Source organism: Aquarana catesbeiana, linkage group LG04, assembly GCF_042186555.1.
Source record: "Aquarana catesbeiana isolate 2022-GZ linkage group LG04, ASM4218655v1, whole genome shotgun sequence".
Classification (NCBI taxonomy): domain Eukaryota; kingdom Metazoa; phylum Chordata; class Amphibia; order Anura; family Ranidae; genus Aquarana; species Aquarana catesbeiana.
The window spans coordinates 41652330-41668582 of NC_133327.1; the positions used below are offsets into that span (position 1 = coordinate 41652330).

Sequence of the window (16253 nt, forward strand, 5' to 3'; positions counted from 1 at the left end):
GCCCTTCTTAGCAATGGAAGGACATCTTGGTGATACCAAGTAACAGGGTCTTGCTAAAGTTTTCTGACCTTCTAAGCTCAAATGTATACAAATATGGTGATATTACTTTAAGCAGATGATAGTGACTTCTTGCTTTGACCAGGTGTATTTGTTGGTAGCCAAGAGCAGCCTAGATTTTAATCTTATGTGGTGTTTTTTTCAAACCTTTTTGAACATCTTGTAAGAGTGCCTTCCATTGCTGTAAACACTATAAATGTTTACCAGGAGTGGGGTTCGAACCCACGTGGATATACATCCATTGGATCTTAAGTCCAACGTCTTAACCACTCGGCCATCCTGGTACTTGTTGTAAGAACAGTATCCGAGAACCGAGAAAGCAGTACTGATTTTCAGAGTTGATAAAGCCAATTCAGGTGGGCCGTTACCTGTCTCAGGTGAGTCTACATTTACAAACGGCATTTGCTCTGAAGAGTGTTTTATTTTTCTTGATGGGATTACAAAGCTCCAAGTTAGACTTTAGGCCCCAATGATGACTTAACCACTCGACCATGCTTCTCACTATGTGGCAATGGACATCTGAGGAAACGATAATGATTTTCACACTGGAGGGGATTGGTGCAGTTTGACTTTTATCCTTTCCATGATGATTCTACCATTAAGCACAGAGATTTGATTTAAGGAGTAATTATCTTTCTCGATGGACGTACAAAATTCCAACATAGACTTTGGGCGCTAATGACGGTTGCCGTCAGCTATTTACCACTGCCAAGAAAGGAGTGATAAGTAGGGACTGTATTTTTATATTCCCTTTATGTATCTTTCATGCTGAATTTCTGGCATCATTAGGCTGCAGACTTTTGCTATTTTTTAATGTGTACAAAGCAGCCCTTCTTAGCAATGGAAGGACATCTTGGTGATACCAAGTAACAGGGTCTTGCTAAAGTTTTCTGACCTTCTAAGCTCAAATGTATACAAATATGGTGATATTACTTTAAGCAGATGATAGTGACTTCTTGCTTTGACCAGGTGTATTTGTTGGTAGCCAAGAGCAGCCTAGATTTTAATCTTATGTGGTGTTTTTTTCAAACCTTTTTGAACATCTTGTAAGAGTGCCCACGTGGATATACATCCATTGGATCTTAAGTCCAACGCCTTAACCACTCGGCCATCCTGGTACTTGTTGTAAGAACAGTATCCGAGAACCGAGAAAGCAGTATTGATTTTCAGAGTTGATAAAGCCAATTCAGGTGGGCCGTTACCTGTCTCAGGTGAGTCTACATTTACAAACGGGATTTGCTCTGAAGAGTGTTTTATTTTTCTTGATGGGATTACAAAGCTCCAAGTTAGACTTTAGGCCCCAATGATGACTTAACCACTCGACCATGCTTCTCACTATGTGGCAATGGACATCTGAGGAAACGATAATGATTTTCACACTGGAGGGGACTAGTGCAGGTTGACTTTTATCCTTTCCATGATGATTCTACCATTAAGCACAGAGATTTGATCTAAGGAGTGTTTATCTTTCTCGATGGACGTACAAAATTCCAACATAGACTTTGGGCCCTAATGACGGTTGCCGTCAGCTATTTACCACTGTCAAGAAAGGAGTGATAAGTAGGGACTGTATTTTTATATTCCCTTATGTATCTTTCATACTGAATTTCTGGCATCATTAGGCTGCAGACTTTTGCTATTTTTTAATGTGTACAAAGCAGCCCTTCTTAGCAATGGAAGGACATCTTGGTGATACCAAGTAACAGGGTCTTGCTATAGTTTTCTGACCTTCTAAGCTCAAATGTATACAAATATATTGATATTACTTTAAGCAGATGATAGTGACTTCTTGCTTTGACCAGGTGTATTTGTTGGTAGCCAAGAGCAGCCTAGATTTTAATCTTATGTGGTGTTTTTTTCAAACCTTTTTGAACATCTTGTAAGAGTGCCTTCCATTGCTGTAAACACTATAAATGTTTACCAGGAGTGGGGTTCGAACCCACGTGGATATACATCCATTGGATCTTAAGTCCAACGCCTTAACCACTCGGCCATCCTGGTACTTGTTGTAAGAATGGTATCCGAGAACCGAGAAAGCAGTACTGATTTTCAGGGTTGATAAAGCCAATTCAGGTGGGCCGTTACCTGTCTCGGGTGAGTCTACATTTACAAACGGGATTTGCTCTGAAGAGTGTTTTATTTTTCTTGATGGGATTACAAAGTTCCAAGTTAGACTTTAGGCCCCAATGATGACTTAACCACTCGACCATGCTTCTCACTATGTGGCAATGGACATCTGAGGAAACGATAATGATTTTCACACTGGAGAGGACTGGTGCATGTTGACTTTTATCCTTTCCATGATGATTCTACCATTAAGCACAGAGATTTGCTCTAAGGAGTGTTTATCTTTCTCGATGGACGTACAAAATTCCAACATAGACTTTGGGCCCTAATGACGGTTGCCGTCAGCTATTTACCACTGCCAAGAAAGGAGTGATAAGTAGGGACTGTATTTTTATATTCCCTTTATGTATCTTTCATACTGAATTTCTGGCATCATTAGGCTGCAGACTTTTGCTATTTTTTAATGTGTACAAAGCAGCCCTTCTTAGCAATTGAAGGACATCTTGGTGATACCAAGTAACAGGGTCTTGCTATATTTTTCTGACCTTCTAAGCTCAAATGTATACAAATATGGTGATATTACTTTAAGCAGATGATAGTGACTTCTTGCTTTGACCAGGTGTATTTGTTGGTAGCCAAGAGCAGCCTAGATTTTAATCTTATGTGGTGTTTTTTTTCAAACCTTTTTGAACATCTTGTAAGAGTGCCTTCCATTGCTGTAAACACTATAAATGTTTACCAGGAGTGGGGTTCGAACCCACGTGGATATACATCCATTGGATCTTAAGTCCAACGCCTTAACCACTCGGCCATCCTGGTACTTGTTGTAAGAACCGTTTCCGAGAACCGAAAAAGCAGTACTGATGTTCAGAGTTGATAAAGCCAATTCAGGTGGGCCGTTACCTGTCTCAGGTGAGTCTACATTTACAAACGGGATTTGCTCTGAAGAGTGTTTTATTTTTCTTGATGGGATTACAAAGCTCCAAGTTAGACTTTAGGCCCCAATGATGACTTAACCACTCGACCATGCTTCTCACTATGTGGCAATGGACATCTGAGGAAACGATAATGATTTTCACACTGGAGGGGACTGGTGCAGTTTGACTTTTATCCTTTCCATGATGATTCTACCATTAAGCACAGAGATTTGATCTAAGGAGTGTTTATCTTTCTCGATGGACGTACAAAATTCCAACATAGACTTTGGGCCCTAATGAAGGTTGCCGTCAACTATTTACCACTGCCAAGAAAGGAGTGATAAGTAGGGACTGTATTTTTATATTCCCTTTATGTATCTTTCATACTGAATTTCTGGCATCATTAGGCTGCAGACTTTTGCTATTTTTTAATGCGTACAAAGCAGCCCTTCTTAGCAATGGAAGGACATCTTGGTGATACCAAGTAACAGGGTCTTGCTATAGTTTTCTGACCTTCTAAGCTCAAATGTATACAAATATGGTGATATTACTTTAAGCAGATGATAGTGACTTCTTGCTTTGACCAGGTGTATTTGTTGGTAGCCAAGAGCAGCCTAGATTTTAATCTTATGTGGTGTTTTTTTCAAACCTTTTTGAACATCTTGTAAGAGTGCCTTCCATTGCTGTAAACACTATAAATGTTTACCAGGAGTGGGGTTCGAACCCACGTGGATATACATCCATTGGATCTTAAGTCCAACGCCTTAACCACTCGGCCATCCTGGTACTTGTTGTAAGAACGGTATCCGAGATCCGAGAACCGAGAAAGCACTACTGATTTTCAGAGTTGATAAAGCCAATTCAGGTGGGCCGTTACCTGTCTCAGGTGAGTCTACATTTACAAACGGGATTTGCTCTGAAGAGTGTTTTATTTTTCTTGATGGGATTACAAAGCTCCAAGTTAGACTTTAGGCCCCAATGATGACTTAACCACTCGACCATGCTTCTCACTATGTGGCAATGGACATCTGAGGAAACGATAATGATTTTCACACTGGAGGGGACTGGTGCAGGTTGACTTTTAACCTTTCCATGATGATTCTACCATTAAGCACAGAGATTTGATCTAAGGAGTGTTTATCTTTCTCGATGGACGTACAAAATTCCAACATAGACTTTGGGCCCTAATGACGGTTGCCGTCAGCTATTTACCACTGCCAAGAAAGGAGTGATAAGTAGGGACTGTATTTTTATATTCCCTTTATGTATCTTTCATACTGAATTTCTGGCATCATTAGGCTGCAGACTTTTGCTTTTTTTTAATGTGTACAAAGCAGCCCTTCTTAGCAATGGAAGGACATCTTGGTGATACCAAGTAACAGGGTCTTGCTATAGTTTTCTGACCTTCTAAGCTCAAATGTATACAAATATGGTGATATTACTTTAAGCAGATGATAGTGACTTCTTGCTTTGACCAGGTGTATTTGTTGGTAGCCAAGAGCAGCCTAGATTTTAATCTTATGTGGTGTTTTCTTCAAACCTTTTTGAACATCTTGTAAGAGTGCCTTCCATTGCTGTAAACACTATAAATGTTTACCAGGAGTGGGGTTTGAACCCACGTGGATATACATCCATTGGATCTTAAGTCCAACGCCTTAACCACTCGGCCATCCTGGTACTTGTTGTAAGAACATTATCCGAGAACCGAGAAAGCAGTACTGATGTTCAGAGTTGATAAAGCCAATTCAGGTGGGCCGTTACCTGTCTCAGGTGAGTCTACATTTACAAACGGGATTTGCTCTGAAGAGTGTTTTATTTTTCTTGATGGGATTACAAAGCTCCAAGTTAGACTTTAGGCCCCAGTGATGACTTAACCACTCAACCATGCTTCTTACTATGTGGCAATGGACATATGAGGAAACGATAATGATTTTCACACTGGAGGGGACTAGTGCAGGTTGACTTTTATCCTTTCCATGATGATTCTACCATTAAGCACAGAGATTTGATCTAAGGAGTGTTTATCTTTCTCGATGGACGTACAAAATTCCAACATAGACTTTGGGCCCTAATGACGGTTGCCGTCAGCTATTTACCACTGCCAAGAAAGGAGTGATAAGTAGGGACTGTATTTTTATATTCCCTTTATGTATCTTTCATACTGAATTTCTGGCATCATTAGGCTGCAGACTTTTGCTATTTTTTAATGTGTACAAAGCAGCCCTTCTTAGCAATGGAAGGACATCTTGGTGATACCAAGTAACAGGGTCTTGCTATAGTTTTCTGACCTTCTAAGCTCAAATGTATACAAATATGGTGATATTACTTTAAGCAGATGATAGTGACTTCTTGCTTTGACCAGGTGTATTTGTTGGTAGCCAAGAGCAGCCTAGATTTTAATCTTATGTGGTGTTTTTTTTCAAACCTTTTTGAACATCTTGTAAGAGTGCCTTCCATTGCTGTAAACACTATAAATGTTTACCAGGAGTGGGGTTCGAACCCACGTGGATATACATCCATCGGATCTTAAGTCCAACGCCTTAACCACTCGGCCATCCTGGTACTTGTTGTAAGAACGGTATCCGAGATCCGAGAACCGAGAAAGCAGTACTGATTTTCAGAGTTGATAAAGCCAATTCAGGTGGGCCGTTACCTGTCTCAGGTGAGTCTACATTTACAAACGGGATTTGCTCTGAAGAGTGTTTTATTTTTCTTGATGGGATTACAAAGCTCCAAGTTAGACTTTAGGCCCCAATGATGACTTAACCACTCGACCATGCTTCTCACTATGTGGCAATGGACATCTGAGGAAACGATAATGATTTTCACACTGGAGGGGACTAGTGCAGGTTGACTTTTATCCTTTCCATGATGATTCTACCATTAAGCACAGAGATTTGATCTAAGGAGTGTTTATCTTTCTCGATGGACGTACAAAATTCCAACATAGACTTTGGGCCCTAATGACGGTTGCCGTCAGCTATTTACCACTGTCAAGAAAGGAGTGATAAGTAGGGACTGTATTTTTATATTCCCTTATGTATCTTTCATACTGAATTTCTGGCATCATTAGGCTGCAGACTTTTGCTATTTTTTAATGTGTACAAAGCAGCCCTTCTTAGCAATGGAAGGACATCTTGGTGATACCAAGTAACAGGGTCTTGCTATAGTTTTCTGACCTTCTAAGCTCAAATGTATACAAATATATTGATATTACTTTAAGCAGATGATAGTGACTTCTTGCTTTGACCAGGTGTATTTGTTGGTAGCCAAGAGCAGCCTAGATTTTAATCTTATGTGGTGTTTTTTTCAAACCTTTTTGAACATCTTGTAAGAGTGCCTTCCATTGCTGTAAACACTATAAATGTTTACCAGGAGTGGGGTTCGAACCCACGTGGATATACATCCATTGGATCTTAAGTCCAACGCCTTAACCACTCGGCCATCCTGGTACTTGTTGTAAGAACCGTTTCCGAGAACCGAGAAAGCAGTACTGATGTTCAGAGTTGATAAAGCCAATTCAGGTGGGCCGTTACCTGTCTCAGGTGAGTCTACATTTACAAACGGGATTTGCTCTGAAGAGTGTTTTATTTTTCTTGATGGGATTACAAAGCTCCAAGTTAGACTTTAGGCCCCAATGATGACTTAACCACTCGACCATGCTTCTCACTATGTGGCAATGGACATCTGAGGAAACGATAATGATTTTCACACTGGAGGGGACTGGTGCAGGTTGACTTTTATCCTTTCCATGATGATTCTACCATTAAGCACAGAGATTTGATCTAAGGAGTGTTTATCTTTCTCGATGGACGTACAAAATTCCAACATAGACTTTGGGCCCTAATGACGGTTGCCGTCAACTATTTACCACTGCCAAGAAAGGAGTGATAAGTAGGGACTGTATTTTTATATTCCCTTTATGTATCTTTCATACTGAATTTCTGGCATCATTAGGCTGCAGACTTTTGCTATTTTTTAATGCGTACAAAGCAGCCCTTCTTAGCAATGGAAGGACATCTTGGTGATACCAAGTAACAGGGTCTTGCTATAGTTTTCTGACCTTCTAAGCTCAAATGTATACAAATATGGTGATATTACTTTAAGCAGATGATAGTGACTTCTTGCTTTGACCAGGTGTATTTGTTGGTAGCCAAGAGCAGCCTAGATTTTAATCTTATGTGGTGTTTTTTTCAAACCTTTTTGAACATCTTGTAAGAGTGCCTTCCATTGCTGTAAACACTATAAATGTTTACCAGGAGTGGGGTTCGAACCCACGTGGATATACATCCATTGGATCTTAAGTCCAACGCCTTAACCACTCGGCCATCCTGGTACTTGTTGTAAGAACGGTATCCGAGATCCGAGAACCGAGAAAGCACTACTGATTTTCAGAGTTGATAAAGCCAATTCAGGTGGGCCGTTACCTGTCTCAGGTGAGTCTACATTTACAAACGGGATTTGCTCTGAAGAGTGTTTTATTTTTCTTGATGGGATTACAAAGCTCCAAGTTAGACTTTAGGCCCCAATGATGACTTAACCACTCGACCATGCTTCTCACTATGTGGCAATGGACATCTGAGGAAACGATAATGATTTTCACACTGGAGGGGACTGGTGCAGGTTGACTTTTAACCTTTCCATGATGATTCTACCATTAAGCACAGAGATTTGATCTAAGGAGTGTTTATCTTTCTCGATGGACGTACAAAATTCCAACATAGACTTTGGGCCCTAATGACGGTTGCCGTCAGCTATTTACCACTGCCAAGAAAGGAGTGATAAGTAGGGACTGTATTTTTATATTCCCTTTATGTATCTTTCATACTGAATTTCTGGCATCATTAGGCTGCAGACTTTTGCTTTTTTTTAATGTGTACAAAGCAGCCCTTCTTAGCAATGGAAGGACATCTTGGTGATACCAAGTAACAGGGTCTTGCTATAGTTTTCTGACCTTCTAAGCTCAAATGTATACAAATATGGTGATATTACTTTAAGCAGATGATAGTGACTTCTTGCTTTGACCAGGTGTATTTGTTGGTAGCCAAGAGCAGCCTAGATTTTAATCTTATGTGGTGTTTTCTTCAAACCTTTTTGAACATCTTGTAAGAGTGCCTTCCATTGCTGTAAACACTATAAATGTTTACCAGGAGTGGGGTTTGAACCCACGTGGTTATACATCCATTGGATCTTAAGTCCAACGCCTTAACCACTCGGCCATCCTGGTACTTGTTGTAAGAACATTATCCGAGAACCGAGAAAGCAGTACTGATGTTCAGAGTTGATAAAGCCAATTCAGGTGGGCCGTTACCTGTCTCAGGTGAGTCTACATTTACAAACGGGATTTGCTCTGAAGAGTGTTTTATTTTTCTTGATGGGATTACAAAGCTCCAAGTTAGACTTTAGGCCCCAGTGATGACTTAACCACTCAACCATGCTTCTTACTATGTGGCAATGGACATATGAGGAAACGATAATGATTTTCACACTGGAGGGGACTAGTGCAGGTTGACTTTTATCCTTTCCATGATGATTCTACCATTAAGCACAGAGATTTGATCTAAGGAGTGTTTATCTTTCTCGATGGACGTACAAAATTCCAACATAGACTTTGGGCCCTAATGACGGTTGCCGTCAGCTATTTACCACTGCCAAGAAAGGAGTGATAAGTAGGGACTGTATTTTTATATTCCCTTTATGTATCTTTCATACTGAATTTCTGGCATCATTAGGCTGCAGACTTTTGCTATTTTTTAATGTGTACAAAGCAGCCCTTCTTAGCAATGGAAGGACATCTTGGTGATACCAAGTAACAGGGTCTTGCTATAGTTTTCTGACCTTCTAAGCTCAAATGTATACAAATATGGTGATATTACTTTAAGCAGATGATAGTGACTTCTTGCTTTGACCAGGTGTATTTGTTGGTAGCCAAGAGCAGCCTAGATTTTAATCTTATGTGGTGTTTTTTTCAAACCTTTTTGAACATCTTGTAAGAGTGCCTTCCATTGCTGTAAACACTATAAATGTTTACCAGGAGTGGGGTTCGAACCCACGTGGATATACATCCATCGGATCTTAAGTCCAACGCCTTAACCACTCGGCCATCCTGGTACTTGTTGTAAGAACGGTATCCGAGATCCGAGAACCGAGAAAGCAGTACTGATTTTCAGAGTTGATAAAGCCAATTCAGGTGGGCCGTTACCTGTCTCAGGTGAGTCTACATTTACAAACGGGATTTGCTCTGAAGAGTGTTTTATTTTTCTTGATGGGATTACAAAGCTCCAAGTTAGACTTTAGGCCCCAGTGATGACTTAACCACTCAACCATGCTTCTCACTATGTGGCAATGGACATCTGAGGAAACGATAATGATTTTCACACTGGAGGGGACTAGAGCAGGTTGACTTTTATCCTTTCCATGATGATTCTACCATTAAGCACAGAGATTTGATCTAAGGAGTGTTTATCTTTCTCGATGGACGTACAAAATTCAAACATAGACTTTGGGCCCTAATGACGGTTGCCGTCAGCTATTTACCACTGCCAAGAAAGGAGTGATAAGTAGGGACTGTATTTTTATATTCCCTTTATGTATCTTTCATACTGAATTTCTGGCATCATTAGGCTGCAGACTTTTGCTATTTTTTAATGTGTACAAAGCAGCCCTTCTTAGCAATGGAAGGACATCTTGGTGATACCAAGTAACAGGTTCTTGCTATAGTTTTCTGACCTTCTAAGCTCAAATGTATACAAATATGGTGATATTACTTCAAGCAGATGATAGTGACTTCTTGCTTTGACCAGGTGTATTTGTTGGTAGCCAAGAGCAGCCTAGATTTTAATCTTATGTGGTGTTTTTTTCAAACCTTTTTGAACATCTTGTAAGAGTGCCTTCCATTGCTGTAAACACTATAAATGTTTACCAGGAGTGGGGTTCGAACCCACGTGGATATACATCCATTGGATCTTAAGTCCAACGCCTTAACCACTCGGCCATCCTGGTACTTGTTGCAAGAACGGTATCCGAGATCCGAGAACCGAGAAAGCAGTACTGATTTTCAGAGTTGATAAAGCCAATTCAGGTGGGCCGTTACCTGTCTCAGGTGAGTCTACATTTACAAACGGGATTTGCTCTGAAGAGTGTTTTATTTTTCTTGATGGGATTACAAAGCTCCAAGTTAGACTTTAGGCCCCAATGATGACTTAACCACTCGACCATGCTTCTCACTATGTGGCAATGGACATCTGAGGAAACGATAATGATTTTCACACTGGAGGGGACTGGTGCAGGTTGACTTTTAACCTTTCCATGATGATTCTACCATTAAGCACAGAGATTTGATCTCAGGAGTGTTTATCTTTCTCGATGGACGTACAAAATTCCAACATAGACTTTGGGCCCTAATGACGGTTGCCGTCAGCTATTTACCACTGCCAAGAAAGGAGTGATAAGTAGGGACTGTATTTTTATATTCCCTTTATGTATCTTTCATACTGAATTTCTGGCATCATTAGGCTGCAGACTTTTGCTTTTTTTTAATGTGTACAAAGCAGCCCTTCTTAGCAATGGAAGGACATCTTGGTGATACCAAGTAACAGGGTCTTGCTATAGTTTTCTGACCTTCTAAGCTCAAATGTATACAAATATGGTGATATTACTTTAAGCAGATGATAGTGACTTCTTGCTTTGACCAGGTGTATTTGTTGGTAGCCAAGAGCAGCCTAGATTTTAATCTTATGTGGTGTTTTCTTCAAACCTTTTTGAACATCTTGTAAGAGTGCCTTCCATTGCTGTAAACACTATAAATGTTTACCAGGAGTGGGGTTCGAACCCACGTGGATATACATCCATTGGATCTTAAGTCCAACGCCTTAACCACTCGGCCATCCTGGTACTTGTTGTAAGAACATTATCCGAGAACCGAGAAAGCAGTACTGATGTTCAGAGTTGATAAAGCCAATTCAGGTGGGCCGTTACCTGTCTCAGGTGAGTCAACATTTACAAACGGGATTTGCTCTGAAGAGTGTTTTATTTTTCTTGATGGGATTACAAAGCTCCAAGTTAGACTTTAGGCCCCAGTGATGACTTAACCACTCAACCATGCTTCTCACTATGTGGCAATGGACATCTGAGGAAACGATAATGATTTTCACACTGGAGGGGACTAGTGCAGGTTGACTTTTATCCTTTCCATGATGATTCTACCATTAAGCACAGAGATTTGATCTAAGGAGTGTTTATCTTTCTCGATGGACGTACAAAATTCCAACATAGACTTTGGGCCCTAATGACGGTTGCCGTCAGCTATTTACCACTGCCAAGAAAGGAGTGATAAGTAGGGACTGTATTTTTATATTCCCTTTATGTATCTTTCATACTGAATTTCTGGCATCATTAGGCTGCAGACTTTTGCTATTTTTTAATGTGTACAAAGCAGCCCTTCTTAGCAATGGAAGGACATCTTGGTGATACCAAGTAACAGGGTCTTGCTATAGTTTTCTGACCTTCTAAGCTCAAATGTATACAAATATGGTGATATTACTTTAAGCAGATGATAGTGACTTCTTGCTTTGACCAGGTGTATTTGTTGGTAGCCAAGAGCAGCCTAGATTTTAATCTTATGTGGTGTTTTTTTCAAACCTTTTTGAACATCTTGTAAGAGTGCCTTCCATTGCTGTAAACACTATAAATGTTTACCAGGAGTGGGGTTCGAACCCACGTGGATATACATCCATTGGATCTTAAGTCCAACGCCCTAACCACTCGGCCATCCTGGTACTTGTTGTAAGAACGGTATCCGAGATCCGAGAACCGAGAAAGCAGTACTGATTTTCAGAGTTGATAAAGCCAATTCAGGTGGGCCGTTACTTGTCTCAGGTGAGTCTACATTTACAAACGGGATTTGCTCTGAAGAGTGTTTTATTTTTCTTGATGGGATTACAAAGCTCCAAGTTAGACTTTAGGCCCCAGTGATGACTTAACCACTCAACCATGCTTCTCACTATGTGGCAATGGACATCTGAGGAAACGATAATGATTTTCACACTGGAGGGGACTAGTGCAGGTTGACTTTTATCCTTTCCATGATGATTCTACCATTAAGCACAGAGATTTGATCTAAGGAGTGTTTATCTTTCTCGATGGACGTACAAAATTCCAACATAGACTTTGGGCCCTAATGACGGTTGCCGTCAGCTATTTACCACTGCCAAGAAAGGAGTGATAAGTAGGGACTGTATTTTTATATTCCCTTTATGTATCTTTCATACTGAATTTCTGGCATCATTAGGCTGCAGACTTTTGCTATTTTTTAATGTGTACAAAGCAGCCCTTCTTAGCAATGGAAGGACATCTTGGTGATACCAAGTAACAGGGTCTTGCTATAGTTTTCTGACCTTCTAAGCTCAAATGTATACAAATATGGTGATATTACTTCAAGCAGATGATAGTGACTTCTTGCTTTGACCAGGTGTATTTGTTGGTAGCCAAGAGCAGCCTAGATTTTAATCTTATGTGGTGTTTTTTTCAAACCTTTTTGAACATCTTGTAAGAGTGCCTTCCATTGCTGTAAACACTATAAATGTTTACCAGGAGTGGGGTTCGAACCCACGTGGATATACATCCATTGGATCTTAAGTCCAACGCCTTAACCACTCGGCCATCCTGGTACTTGTTGTAAGAACAGTATCCGAGAACCGAGAAAGCAGTACTGATTTTCAGAGTTGATAAAGCCAATTCAGGTGGGCCGTTACCTGTCTCAGGTGAGTCTACATTTACAAACGGGATTTGCTCTGAAGAGTGTTTTATTTTTCTTGATGGGATTACAAAGCTCCAAGTTAGACTTTAGGCCCCAATGATGACTTAACCACTCGACCATGCTTCTCACTATGTGGCAATGGACATCTGAGGAAACGATAATGATTTTCACACTGGAGAGGACTGGTGCATGTTGACTTTTATCCTTTCCATGATGATTCTACCATTAAGCACAGAGATTTGATCTAAGGAGTAATTATCTTTCTCGATGGACGTACAAAATTCCAACATAGACTTTGGGCGCTAATGACGGTTGCCGTCAGCTATTTACCACTGCCAAGAAAGGAGTGATAAGTAGGGACTGTATTTTTATATTCCCTTTATGTATCTTTCATGCTGAATTTCTGGCATCATTAGGCTGCAGACTTTTGCTATTTTTTAATGTGTACAAAGCAGCCCTTCTTAGCAATGGAAGGACATCTTGGTGATACCAAGTAACAGGGTCTTGCTAAAGTTTTCTGACCTTCTAAGCTCAAATGTATACAAATATGGTGATATTACTTTAAGCAGATGATAGTGACTTCTTGCTTTGACCAGGTGTATTTGTTGGTAGCCAAGAGCAGTCTAGATTTTAATCTTATGTGGTGTTTTTTTCAAACCTTTTTGAACATCTTGTAAGAGTGCCTTCCATTGCTGTAAACACTATAAATGTTTACCAGGAGTGGGGTTTGAGCCCACATGGATATACATCCATTGGATCTTAAGTCCAACGCCTTAACCACTCGGCCATCCTGGTACTTGTTGTAAGAACAGTATCCGAGAACCGAGAAAGCAGTATTGATTTTCAGAGTTGATAAAGCCAATTCAGGTGGGCCGTTACTTGTCTCAGGTGAGTCTACATTTACAAACGGGATTTGCTCTGAAGAGTGTTTTATTTTTCTTGATGGGATTACAAAGCTCCAAGTTAGACTTTAGGCCCCAATGATGACTTAACCACTCGACCATGCTTCTCACTATGTGGCAATGGACATCTGAGGAAACGATAATGATTTTCACACTGGAGGGGACTAGTGCAGGTTGAATTTTATCCTTTCCATAATGATTCTACCATTAAGCACAGAGATTTGATCTAAGGAGTGTTTATCTTTCTCGATGGACGTACAAAATTCCAACATAGACTTTGGGCCCTAATGACGGTTGCCGTCAGCTATTTACCACTGTCAAGAAAGGAGTGATAAGTAGGGACTGTATTTTTATATTCCCTTATGTATCTTTCATACTGAATTTCTGGCATCATTAGGCTGCAGACTTTTGCTATTTTTTAATGTGTACAAAGCAGCCCTTCTTAGCAATGGAAGGACATCTTGGTGATACCAAGTAACAGGGTCTTGCTATAGTTTTCTGACCTTCTAAGCTCAAATGTATACAAATATGGTGATATTACTTTAAGCAGATGATAGTGACTTCTTGCTTTGACCAGGTGTATTTGTTGGTAGCCAAGAGCAGCCTAGATTTTAATCTTATGTGGTGTTTTTTTCAAACCTTTTTGAACATCTTGTAAGAGTGCCTTCCATTGCTGTAAACACTATAAATGTTTACCAGGAGTGGGGTTCGAACCCACGTGGATATACATCCATTGGATCTTAAGTCCAACGCCTTAACCACTCGGCCATCCTGGTACTTGTTGTAAGAACAGTATCCGAGAACCGAGAAAGCAGTACTGATTTTCAGAGTTGATAAAGCCAATTCAGGTGGGTTGTTACCTGTCTCAGGTGAGTCTACATTTACAAACGGGATTTGCTGTGAAGATTGTTTTATTTTTCTTGATGGGATTACAAAGCTCCAAGTTAGACTTTAGGCCCCAATGATGACTTAACCACTCGACCATGCTTCTCACTATGTGGCAATGGACATCTGAGGAAACGATAATGATTTTCACACTGGAGAGGACTGGTGCATGTTGACTTTTATCCTTTCCATGATGATTCTACCATTAAGCACAGAGATTTGATCTAAGGAGTGTTTATCTTTCTCGATGGACGTACAAAATTCCAACATAGACTTTGGGCGCTAATGACGGTTGCCGTCAGCTATTTACCACTGCCAAGAAAGGAGTGATAAGTAGGGACTGTATTTTTATATTCCCTTTATGTATCTTTCATACTGAATTTCTGGCATCATTAGGCTGCAGACTTTTGCTATTTTTTAATGTGTACAAAGCAGCCCTTCTTAGCAATGGAAGGACATCTTGGTGATACCAAGTAACAGGGTCTTGCTATAGTTTTCTGACCTTCTAAGCTCATATGTATACAAATATGGTGATATTACTTTAAGCAGATGATAGTGACTTCTTGCTTTGACCAGGTGTATTTGTTGGTAGCCAAGAGCAGCCTAGATTTTAATCTTATATGGTGTTTTTTTCAAACCATTTTGAACATCTTGTAAGAGTGCCTTCCATTGCTGTAAACACTATAAATGCTAACCAGGAGTGGGGTTCGAACCCACATGGATATACATCCATTGGATCTTAAGTCCAACGCCTTAACCACGCGGCCATCCTGGTACTTGTTGTAAGAATGGTATCCGAGAACCGAGAAAGCAGTACTGATTTTCATGGTTGATAAAGTCAATTCAGGTGGACCGTTACCTGTCTCAGGTGAGTCTACATTTACAAACGGGATTTGCTCTGAAGAGTGTTTTATTTTTCTTGATGGGATTACAAAGCTCCAAGTTAGACTTTAGGCCCCAATGATGACTTAACCACTCGACCATGCTTCTCACTATGTGGCAATGGACATCTGAGGAAACGATAATGATTTTCACACTGGAGGGGATTGGTGCAGTTTGACTTTTATCCTTTCCATGATGATTCTACCATTAAGCACAGAGATTTGATCTAAGGAGTAATTATCTTTCTCGATGGACGTACAAAATTCCAACATAGACTTTGGGCGCTAATGACGGTTGCCGTCAGCTATTTAAAACTGCCAAGAAAGGAGTGATAAGTAGGGACTGTATTTTTATATTCCCTTTATGTATCTTTCATGCTGAATTTCTGGCATCATTAGGCTGCAGACTTTTGCTATTTTTTAATGTGTACAAAGCAGCCCTTCTTAGCAATGGAAGGACATCTTGGTGATGATTCTACCATAGTGATGATTCTACCATTAAGCACAGAGATTTGATCTAAGGAGTAATTATCTTTCTCGATGGACGTACAAAATTCCAACATAGACTTTGGGCGCTAATGACGGTTGCCGTCAGCTATTTACCACTGCCAAGAAAGGAGTGATAAGTAGGGACTGTATTTTTATATTCCCTTTATGTATCTTTCATACTGAATTTCTGGCATCATTAGGCTGCAGACTTTTGCTATTTTTTAATGTGTACAAAGCAGCCCTTCTTAGCAATGGAACGACATCTTGGTGATACCAAGTAACAGGGTCTTGCTAAAGT

At 40.2% G+C, this 16253-nt stretch overlaps 1 long non-coding RNA gene and 17 other non-coding genes across 18 annotated transcripts in view; 1 reads left to right on the forward strand and 17 right to left on the reverse strand.

The window, feature by feature from the left end:
• LOC141139198 (uncharacterized) overlaps positions 1 to 16253 on the forward strand; it is a 1175459-nt gene that overhangs the window by 718025 nt on the left and 441181 nt on the right. The gene's annotated exons all lie outside the window — the stretch shown is intronic.
• Positions 259 to 341, reverse strand: TRNAL-UAA (transfer RNA leucine (anticodon UAA)). Its single transcript has one exon. It is a non-coding gene; the product is annotated as a tRNA-Leu (tRNA).
• On the reverse strand, positions 1976 to 2058 carry TRNAL-UAA (transfer RNA leucine (anticodon UAA)). The gene has a single exon. It is a non-coding gene; the product is annotated as a tRNA-Leu (tRNA).
• Positions 2861 to 2943, reverse strand: TRNAL-UAA (transfer RNA leucine (anticodon UAA)). The gene has a single exon. It is a non-coding gene; the product is annotated as a tRNA-Leu (tRNA).
• TRNAL-UAA (transfer RNA leucine (anticodon UAA)) lies at positions 3745 to 3827 on the reverse strand. Its single transcript has one exon. It is a non-coding gene; the product is annotated as a tRNA-Leu (tRNA).
• TRNAL-UAA (transfer RNA leucine (anticodon UAA)) lies at positions 4636 to 4718 on the reverse strand. The gene has a single exon. It is a non-coding gene; the product is annotated as a tRNA-Leu (tRNA).
• On the reverse strand, positions 5521 to 5603 carry TRNAL-UAA (transfer RNA leucine (anticodon UAA)). Its single transcript has one exon. It is a non-coding gene; the product is annotated as a tRNA-Leu (tRNA).
• TRNAL-UAA (transfer RNA leucine (anticodon UAA)) lies at positions 6411 to 6493 on the reverse strand. The gene has a single exon. It is a non-coding gene; the product is annotated as a tRNA-Leu (tRNA).
• TRNAL-UAA (transfer RNA leucine (anticodon UAA)) lies at positions 7295 to 7377 on the reverse strand. Its single transcript has one exon. It is a non-coding gene; the product is annotated as a tRNA-Leu (tRNA).
• On the reverse strand, positions 8186 to 8268 carry TRNAL-UAA (transfer RNA leucine (anticodon UAA)). Its single transcript has one exon. It is a non-coding gene; the product is annotated as a tRNA-Leu (tRNA).
• On the reverse strand, positions 9070 to 9152 carry TRNAL-UAA (transfer RNA leucine (anticodon UAA)). Its single transcript has one exon. It is a non-coding gene; the product is annotated as a tRNA-Leu (tRNA).
• TRNAL-UAA (transfer RNA leucine (anticodon UAA)) lies at positions 9961 to 10043 on the reverse strand. Its single transcript has one exon. It is a non-coding gene; the product is annotated as a tRNA-Leu (tRNA).
• Positions 10852 to 10934, reverse strand: TRNAL-UAA (transfer RNA leucine (anticodon UAA)). Its single transcript has one exon. It is a non-coding gene; the product is annotated as a tRNA-Leu (tRNA).
• TRNAL-UAA (transfer RNA leucine (anticodon UAA)) lies at positions 11736 to 11818 on the reverse strand. Its single transcript has one exon. It is a non-coding gene; the product is annotated as a tRNA-Leu (tRNA).
• Positions 12627 to 12709, reverse strand: TRNAL-UAA (transfer RNA leucine (anticodon UAA)). The gene has a single exon. It is a non-coding gene; the product is annotated as a tRNA-Leu (tRNA).
• Positions 13511 to 13593, reverse strand: TRNAL-UAA (transfer RNA leucine (anticodon UAA)). Its single transcript has one exon. It is a non-coding gene; the product is annotated as a tRNA-Leu (tRNA).
• On the reverse strand, positions 14394 to 14476 carry TRNAL-UAA (transfer RNA leucine (anticodon UAA)). Its single transcript has one exon. It is a non-coding gene; the product is annotated as a tRNA-Leu (tRNA).
• TRNAL-UAA (transfer RNA leucine (anticodon UAA)) lies at positions 15278 to 15360 on the reverse strand. Its single transcript has one exon. It is a non-coding gene; the product is annotated as a tRNA-Leu (tRNA).